The 10,411-nt window shown below is 40.2% G+C and overlaps 1 long non-coding RNA gene across 1 annotated transcript; it reads right to left on the reverse strand.

The window, feature by feature from the left end:
- Positions 1–416: 416 nt before the first annotated feature.
- LOC117445115 (uncharacterized) lies at positions 417–953 on the reverse strand. The gene is made up of 3 exons (XR_004551933.2): positions 797–953; positions 595–692; positions 417–504 (listed from the first exon to the last, which is right to left on the reverse strand). It is a non-coding gene; the product is annotated as an uncharacterized lncRNA (long non-coding RNA).
- Between the last annotated feature and the right edge of the window lie 9,458 nt (positions 954–10,411).

Genomic DNA, 10,411 nt, shown 5'->3' on the forward strand with positions numbered 1-10,411 from the left:
TTTTTGCCATTTGAGAATATCATGAGTTTGGATTTGTCTGCATTTAATACTAACTTGAGTTGAGATAAATGGGATGGAATAACATCAAAGGCAGACTGGAGGAAATCAAGACTTTGCTCTATAGAAGAGGATGAACAATAAATTACATCATCTGCATAAAAATGGAAAGCAGCATTTGATAAATTATTAGAGATTATTACATATATGGTGACATTATTGGTCCTAATATGGAACCTTGGCGCACACCCTTTCAAATCAAATCAATCAAATCAAGTTTTATTTATATAACACATTTATAAAAGATTTTTGGTCGAGCCAAAGTGCTGTAAAAATAATAAAATAGCCTACAGTAGAGACACTTTACAGCAAATATAACAGCACAGAGTGTTCAGAATATATGAGGAAGCTATCAGGGAAGCAGCATGACGAGACCCAAGGCAGGACTGCAGAGACAGGTTCAGCCACGACCCGAAGTCCACGACGGGCAGCATCCGGGAAACCAAACTTGAAGATAACATATCAAATGATGATCTTCATTAATTGCAGTGACAATTTAGTTTATTCTGACATTTGTTTGTGTGAGTTAATCTGTACCTATGATATCTGGTTGCAGAAGGGACTGCAATAGCCTGGATGTTGGTCATCAGAGTCGATGCCCTGCAATTCTCCTCTTTTACCTTTCCCAACATATCCTATGAATAGAAAAAGAAAATATTGTAATTGAATCACACTAGGACCACAACACACTAAATATGTAATGACACATAAACATTATTATCCAGAATAAGAAGTCTACCTGGTTTGCAGTTTTTGTAAGGCTCCAAGCATCCACGGCAGGTGTCAATGGTGTACATGACGTTGAAATCCTGCTTGTATGAAGCAGAGAACCAATCTGTAGATGTGATTTGATGTGTGGTGTGTCTCCCAACTCCTCTCCAAAGTTCATATACTATATACAAATACTAAAAGGTAAATCAAACATTAAACAATGACAAAATAACAACCTGAAAGATATGTATTCTATCTACACATTTCGTAATTATCTAATCTAGTGGCCTTATAAAAGTGTTGGCTAAAGTAACGCAGAATATATATATTTTTTAATTGTAAATAATTAGAAACATTATTTATGTGCACAAGTACACACATATAACAAGCTGTACCGAGTTCCTCCGGCTGCAGTTCCGCAGACGGCCGGTGTGTGGCAGCAGAGCGCTGGGAGCAGAGGGAGGTGAGTAGACGGATATGACGGATGACGGGTGCGACGGAAATACACCCGAACATATCTGGTAGGCCGAACACATCTGGTACTGACACCGGCACATAGGAAAATGCTCTGACGTCATGCCCCTCGCATATTTTTAACAATGTATGCAGCATGCCTATATTATATGTTAACACAAAAAATATATACATATTAAAACTTTTCTTTCGATATGTTTAAGGTTCTTAATAATTCGAAAAATCAATAAAACACTCTTTCTAGCTGTAGGGAACATAAATAAGATGACGCACTTTTCAAATTTTTCGGGGTTTCCCCTTTCTTCAAATCTTGGCTAATCGGCGACCACACAGTCTCTTCCGTCAGTCACACAGACAGCCGGCAGAGTGACTGAAAATAGGTAATACGCTGACAGGTTTCTTAACATGAATTCGTCTGATATTCGGGTTTTACGTTCGACTACCATTAAGTTAAATAACGTTTTTTTGTTTGACTAACTTTTGATCAAATCAAGCATTTCTTAAACTAAGAGAAAGACACCAACCAATGGTCGATATTGTTGACTTTATTTTAGAATAGCAAATCTCTGCGACCAGTTATAGTTTGTCGGCTTTGTCAGTGAACGTGTGTCTCTGCTCCGATCGTGAGCTTTACAACGCAGCACCTCCCGCGGGACTCTGCTGCGGTTCTTCCGTGCAGAGCGCCCGTTTCCTAAACCATGCGATGCAGGGGCGGTTCTAGGGGGGGGGGGCAAACCCTCCAAAAAAAAGGTTACAATATTACGATTTATTGGAATTAAATCAAATCAGAGACCCGGATGTACAGTGGAGATTAAACTGTTCATTACCTTATAAAAGCAAATACTGTTTATGTTTTTTAATTAAATTGTCACTTAAATTTACCAAAACAAATACCAATTATTGTATTTTATGTTTATTTTTACAAAATTACTATATACTGTCTTTGTCAATTTAACCTGCTTTTATTGTACCCCTCTCATGAAACAACTGGCCCCAGCCTGATGCTATGTATGTGTGTGCATAAAGCTGAGATATGCATATATTTATTTCCTTTCTCTTTGAAAGTTTCAGAGTTTAAAGTGAGGCATGATGCAGAAATGAGTGAAGCAAAAAGGAGGAAAGTTACAGACTTCTTAAAAAGGTATCAAGACATCACTGCTACTTAGCGTGTCAAAGCCATTTGTATCTTATTTATTCACCATAAGTTCCTTTGTTAATTATCCTACATTTAAATGCAGAGTTGAGCAGAACAAGGCAGGTGATGGGCGAGCAGGGCAGCTTGGAAAAGAGAGAGGATCAGAGCAGCATAAAGAAGGGAAGGGAGTGGAGGAACTTGAGGAGAGGAGAGCAGGCTGAGGAGAGCAGAGCAGCCTGAGGAGGACAGAGGAGCAGAGCAGGGAAGCAGTGTAGGAAAGGCTGACAACTTGCCTGACTGCTGGAATCAAAGTCAATTGGAATATTTTACACAGAAATATACATTTCTAATAGTTGGAAATAAAAAAAAATGGGATGCAAATCATGCAGGGAAGCGGGATCCCTTGGGGCGATGAGAACAGGGAAACAGAGGTGCTCATTCTCTACTGAATGGCAGAACTGTAGGGTAGGCCCATATGGCAACAGCAATGAGAAGCAAATGAAATCTTTGAGAAAGAAAATAAATGAACATAGTGTCTCACAGAGTCACAAATTAGCACAGGACATAGTAAAAAGACAAAATGAAGAAGCTTTAAAATCAAGCTTTCTAAAAACTCAAAAAGACATTTTGGCTTCCACCCATAATGTCTTTAGAACGGCATACGACATTGCAAAAAATAACCGGCCATACTCAGTGAAGAGGAATCCCTCTTTCAAAAGGTCAATGTTCTTGATACAAAGACATGGCCATGCCCTCTACCATTAATGTATGATGAGTGTGAAATAACAGAGCTATGCACTCTTTGAAAATCGGATTCTCTGGTGTTAAGCAAAGTTATAGGGACTTTAAGGAGAATGCCAGTGTGCCGATGCACATGTCCCTTCTAAAGCTTAAGAATGCAGTGGAAACCATTGCTGTGAGCAGTTGCAGAGAGAGAGAGGGGCTTCTCAGAAATGAATGCAGTTGTAATATCAATGCGCTCACAACTGAAAACTCAAAATGTCTCTGCTCTAATGTTCATTCAAATGGTTGGACCTCCTCTTACCTCTTGGGACCCCACAAAATATGTGAGGAAGTGGGTAGCTACCAGAAGGTCTGCAGACCATTTAGCCTGTAGACAAAGATGCACGACTACACAGGCTTCCCCTATCAGCCCATCGGGGATTTGATGAAGTAGCTGGTCGTACATACAGTAATGTTTGTTGAACTGCTTATATTGATGTGGACTTTCATTCCTCAATCAATTCAGATAATATGTCTCTGTACTCATATAGTTGTTTTTTTAATGTTCTTGAGTAAGTGTGCAGGGAAATGTTGACTTAAAATGGCAATTTGAAGGTCTGTAATTTGTGAAAAATGTTTGTGTATATATTAAAGGTGTGGTAGGTAAGTTTGAGAAACCGGCTCGAGATCGCTAGAATTTGAAAATACACAACCGGAGAAAATCTGCCACTTCCTCTCAGAGCCCCTCCTCCAACACACACGAACGCGCACATGACCAATGAGGGCACGAGATAAGTTTGTGCCCCCGATGGAAGGCTGACAGGCAGGTAGGCCATCCAATCCGTTTAGCCGGGCCGGCTACTTTTTACAGTATTACGGCTTCTACAGATGACATTTTTTTATGGATTTTTTGTCAAGCACTTAAGATATTCATTGCTATCGGGATGTTAAGAGCATTCCATGGAATATAACAAAAAGTGTATCTCGAGCCGGTTTCTGAAACTTACCTACCCCACCTTTAATAATTTCAAATGTAAATTCTTTCCAGTTAAATAATACTAATAAAAGACGGTCTATTTGACATACTTTCTATGTTTACTTTCTCGATTGGTGGCATGAAATACTGCATCTGATACAGGAGCAGTTGCTTTAGGATTGGGCATCATATATTGCCCCCCCCCCCCAAAAAAAAACACAGCCCCCCCCACATATCAAATCCCAATTTAACCCCTGGGTATATATACCTACAAGTATCAAGCAAGTCCCAAGTCACTGTGCTGAGAGTCAAGCAAGTCAAGTCATTGCTCAGGTCAAGCAAGTCAAGTCAAGTCATACGAAATTCTGATGAATAAGCCCCAGTTTCCGCATTTAAATCAGTTAAAAGACAGTGGTTATGAAAATGGATTCAACCCCACACTATGATCTTCATTATATACACAGTTAATCATTTGAAATCTAATTACATTACACATATTTAATTTAAATTTATGTTAACACTAGAACCGCCAACAGCGTCAGCACCTACATAGATATCATTTTCAAATCATTTAATTTGTTCTTCAATAATTTCCTTATAAACTAAGTAGGACGATATTTAAAACTCACTTAATTGGGTTAATTTAGAAATTGGCTTCAGTTTATCATCATAATAATAATAATAATAATATAATAATGCATTTTATTTATTATAGCGCTTTTCACAACTCAAAGACGCTTTACAGTATGGGGGAGGGTAAACAAACAAGGACAGGCAAACAAGTAAGTATAGTAAAATAAATAAAAAATAAATAAAAGGCAGTCAAGCGGAAGTTGATTGAGAGGGGGGGGGGCTTATGGGTAGACAGAGTTGAAAAGGATGTGTTTTGAGGCGGGACTGAACGACTGTGGGGGACTCAGAGTCACAGAGATCTTGGGGGAGGGAATTCCAGAGCCTAGGAGCTGCCACTGAGAAGGCTCTGTCCCCAAAGCTGCAGAGTGTGGATGATCATAACAGATCAAAAGTTCAGATTCATTTTACAATAAATCAAGGAATGATGCACTTCTACAACAAAACAACATAATTAAAACATTTTAAACAAACTACTAAAAGTAGAGTGAACTACATTATTCAAAAGTTTACAGTAACTTGTGATAATAACACAGGGGAAATAAACGAGGCATCACTTTTCCTCTCTCTCTCTCTCTCTCTCTCTCTCTCTCTCCCTCTCCTGACAGCCCGTCACTATCAGGGTTAGTACAAATGAATCCCTTGGAGGTTCTAGTGTTCATTTACCGTTGTCTTCTCTTTGCAATGCTTAATCGATTTGAAACCAAGTCTAACGTAGCTTGAACTTAACGTTAGCATTCTAGCTAACACAACACATGCACGCACCTTTCTCTGTGTTTTTTTTTGTAGTGACGAATGAAGTTGGATGTTGTGGTGGTCGTGTCACTGATCTTTATGCTGCAGACCCTGCATACCGCTGTTCTCTTCTTATTACCGTCATCGACAACCAGAGATGGGGTCGTTACTAAAAAAAAGTAATATATTACATATTACATATTACTTTAAAAAAAAGTAATATATTACACTACTTCGTTACTCGTTACTTTACTCGTAACTTTACTCGTTACTTTACTCGCAGGGCCCGCCCGCCCCTCCCTGCAGGCAGATCACGCAGACTGCTAAAGTTTCAAATGTTCTCTTTAGTTCAGTTTCCATTGTCGCATAAGACTGATCCAGATCCTGAATGTTTTCCTATCTGACCATGGCTGTCCTCTGTCTCCTGCTATCTGTATATTTTGCGCAGTCTATCTCTGCTCACACTGTTGCGTCGGCGTGTTCTCCTGCGTGTTGGCCATGTGTTGCACTGGAATCAGACACCGCAAAGACTTCAGCCGAGCACGTACGAACTGCGCATGCGTGAGTGGCAATAACTCTCCTACCAGCAGGCGGCGGTGGGGTAGTGTGTATTCGTCATTCAAAACAGGCAACAACCGGGAAAACAGAGAAGAAGAACAGACCACGTGATATAAACAAACAACAAATAGCTGTGCGTTAGCTTCACCTTAGCATGTGTTCTTTGCAGGTGTTTGTTGAGGTTTGATTATGACTGATTTTAGTAAGTAACGAAGTAACGCGTGTCGGGGCAATGTTAGTAACTGTAGTGTGATTACTGAATTATAAAAGTAGCGCGTTACACTACTCCGTTACCGACAAAAGTAATATTATTACAGTAAGGCGTTACACCCAACTCTGTCGACAACATAATCCTTGAATCCAAACTTCACTATTTTTGGAGTAAAGCTAGCCGCTGCCATGTTAAGTGAGACTCCTGCCTTCTAGTGGGTTGCCAGGTTTGCGCGCATGGCGCTATAATCACGTTTTTCGAAAAAACTAAACGTAATATCTCACTACAAAAACAAACGCCAATATTTAATTTTAAACAGTCAAGTCCTTTCAAGTCATCTATCTCAAGCTTAAGTCAAGTCTCAAGTCATGAATAGCAAGTAAAAGTCAAGTCAAGTATCAATGTTAGTCAAGCAAGTCAAAAAATATGCGACTCGAGTCTGACTCGAGTCAAGTCATGTGACTCGAGTCCCCACCTCTGCTAATCATCATCTTGATATGCCACACCTGTGAGGTGTGATGGATTATCTCGGAAAAGGATAAGTGCTCACTATCACAGATTTTTTCAGATTTATAAACAATATTTGAGAGAAATGGTTATTTTGTGCATATAGAAAATGTTTTAGATCTTTGAGTTCATCTCATGAAAAATGGGAGCAAAAACAAAAGTGTTGCATTTATATTTTTGTTCAGTGTACATATAGCTTGTATTCCATTTGTTTTGAAAATGTATATTTATACTTTATAAACAAACTGGTACCCTTTTTTAAATTAGCATACAGAACATTATGAAAAACAAACTTCACTAATGGTCGGCTCATAACCTCAGAACACAGAAGAGGAAAAACTGCATAGATTCTCGTTTCATTTGAAGGAGCTGCAGACCTAAAGTGTGTAGAAGACTTAAATTATTACAAAGGTCACAATCACATTAATAAAAACTGTACTTACGTTTTAGTTTCACTTTTACAAAACAGAGTTCCACATGTACTTTCTAGCATGTATGGCCATCTCCTCACGAGCCCCTATGCTGCTGCTCCCCTGCCAGCTCTGTCTCTCCTTTACTCATCTTCTTCTTAAAATAAGAAGAGATGTATATTGACTTTCTCTTCATTTTCTGAAATTGACATTACACACAGCAGTGATCAGGCCCGGACTGGCCATCGGGAGCACCGGGAGGTTTCCCGATGGCCTGGCTTGCTAAGTGGCCTGCTGGCCTGAGGATTTTTGCTATGTATGTATTGTGAACGCAACGCTGCGCAAATGTGGGTCTGACTCTGCCTCACAGAGGGTGACTGGCTGTCTACATGATGTGGCCTGCCCACATGGCCACTTTCATACAGACCATACACTAATGCCCTCGATTGGTCTCTGTGTGTCATTCAAGCTCGGGAGGGTGTGTGTGTATGTGTGGCGCAAGTGAGCAAGAGAGAGAAAGCGCGCGCATCGGTTACGTGTAGGCTATTGTTGTTGTTAGCATCTGGCGCTAGCTAGCTGCGCTAACGGATATAAGGAGCTGTTTCAACAACAAGGTGGAGGAGAGTCCTCTCCTGTCAGACTGAGAGGCTGATAACTACAGCTCAGGTGAGGTAAAGGACTCTGCTGCGTGTTTAGATAGTTAACTTAGTTCTCAGTGGGTCTCACGGTTTGGTCACCATTCATGTAAACACATATTTCCATTTGAAGGGAGAGTGATTAGTAAATATGCATGAATAATAATAAAAAAACGTTAACTAGGTGAAAAAATGTAAGATAAACTTTAAAAACTTGTTGAGAGCTAAACTAGTCTTTGCTGAGGAGAAGGGGGGAGACAGGTGAGGCTGTTCAGGAGCCCAGACACACTCACAACTATAAATGAACCAAAAACAAAAAATAAACAAGTTTCAATGTTTTATCATATTGGATATGGTATGTTATTGGTTATGGCCATGTTATTATGATTTTATGATTATTTAAATGTATACAGTTCTGTTTCATGTGGGTGTAGTCTCTCTCTTTATTTCCCCCTCAAAGTGAACCAGATTGATGCATTTAAAGGTGGGGTAGGTAAGTTTGAGAAACCGGCTCAAGATACACTTTTTGTTATATTCCATGGAATGCTCTTAACATCTCGATAGCAATGAATATCTCAAGTGCTTTGACAACAAATCCATTAAAAAATATCATCTGTGGAAGCCGTGGCGCTGTAAAAAGCACGACCAATCATCTGAGCCGGCCCGGCTAAAGTAACTGGATGGCCTACCTGCCTGTCAGTTCCCATCTGGCACACACTTATCTCGTGCCCTCATTGGTCATGTGAGCGTTCGTGTGTGTTGGAGGAGGGGCTCTGTGAGGAAGTGGCAGATTTGTTCCGGTTGTGTATTTTCAAATTCGAGTGCACTCCAGCTGGTTTCTCCAAAATGACCTACCCCAGCTTTAAGTCCAACATTTAAAAAAAAAATCTTACCGGGGGAGAATGCCCCCGGACCCCCCTATAGGATTTGAGGTCCACTCCCACTTAAAATATGTTCACATGAATAGGTTCCTAAATAGATTTGCACATTTGTTTAAATAGTAACCCATCTCCATGTTATTTTTTGGAAGTAGATTTAGAGGGCTATCACTACGGGCAGCAACGCTGTAAATATTGACAAATAATTCATCAAAATGGCACAAAAAACTTGTAGTGGCCTGGCTGGGTGTATAATTCCCGGCCTGACTTATTGTCCCAGTCCGGCCCTGTACAGCACTGTTTAGAATCCATTTGATCTGGTTTAGCGCAACCATGTAGGCGGCCATCTTTCACTTCTGTTGACAATATGCAGCTACCCAATTGGTGGAGCACGATCACGTGACGAACCGTGGCACTACTTTGGACCAAGATATTATTACGCTTTGAAGGGACTAGTTCAGCCAATAATTACGTGCAGAAGAATTGGCAGGAATTTTAGCGACGAACTTTTTTTTGGTGGATAAGCATGACTCGTTCTTTTTTATGAACTGAAGATTATGTAGTTCCACTTTTGTGGAAACGATAACAGGGTTCACTTTATGGCCTATAAGCAAAATAAAGTCTGCCAACTCGCGCGGAGTAAATTGCACAGACAGCAGTTATTAAGATTGATTTCAGTAGCCACGGTTTTGAAAACTTTTGTCACGTAGTGATCGTCTTCTCAATAGAACATCTTTGATAACGGCGTGGTGTTGTTGCAGGAAGTCCCGACGGAGAATAATTTTGCTGTTGTACAGGGCAGAGCCATATAATAGTAATAATATGTCTCTGGTACAGGGGTGCACATAACTGGTACGCAGGTTATGTGCGTAATCTGAAATGCGTACCGTCACTTGTGTCACAAAGCGCATTTGCGTATCGACATACTTGTGAAGCTTTTCCAGAAGGCGGTTAGATCACCGGACGACAGAGTCGGTCTCCGTGTGCACAGACAGGGCTGCTGTTAACGTCGGTCTGTACAACGGAACTGTGCCAAAACTACGCCAACCGGCTGCGGAGGGAGACTCCCCCCTTCACTGGAGAACTGCGCTAAAACAGCTGATCACAACGTGCACACTCTGTGGTCACGAAGTACTCCACTAGCCCCCCCCCCCCTCTGTCGACTTTCCTGAAGTACTCCCCCGTTGATAGAAATCAACACGTAATGAATTAAGACCCCACGGTTTGATGATTGATAGGTGTGTGGGTTGTCTTTCATTTTGACATGCAGAAAAATGTTATAATAAACATAGATAGTGTTAGATACTGTATGTTAAATGGATATATCCGCCTTCTTTCATTTATCTTTCCATTCCCACAACAATATACATAATAAATGGCATATTTTGGACATAGTTCGAATGGTGATTAATCATTATTAATTAATTTTTAAGCTGTGATTAATCTGATTAAAAATTGTAATCGTTTGACAGCCCTAATTAAAATATAAACTTTTGCCGGCAACATGATGTCAAAGCATGAGAAACTAAACTATTTGTAAGAGGAATGCCATTGGATGTGCTTTGCGTTTGTTTCCTTTTCTTTAGAACAGCCAGACGGGAGTTTCCATTTTTAAAAACAAACAGTTTGTGGCAAAATCAAACCAAGGGGAACAGAAACACTTCGATCAGCTTTATAAATTAAATCAAATCCAGTGAAACAGAGGGCTTCTGTTTAGCAAACACACTATATTGTCTACTTTAGCATCTAGCCCTGTGTTAGAGGGAAGAAG

This window comes from Pseudochaenichthys georgianus, chromosome 4, assembly GCF_902827115.2.
Source record: "Pseudochaenichthys georgianus chromosome 4, fPseGeo1.2, whole genome shotgun sequence".
NCBI lineage: Eukaryota > Metazoa > Chordata > Actinopteri > Perciformes > Channichthyidae > Pseudochaenichthys > Pseudochaenichthys georgianus.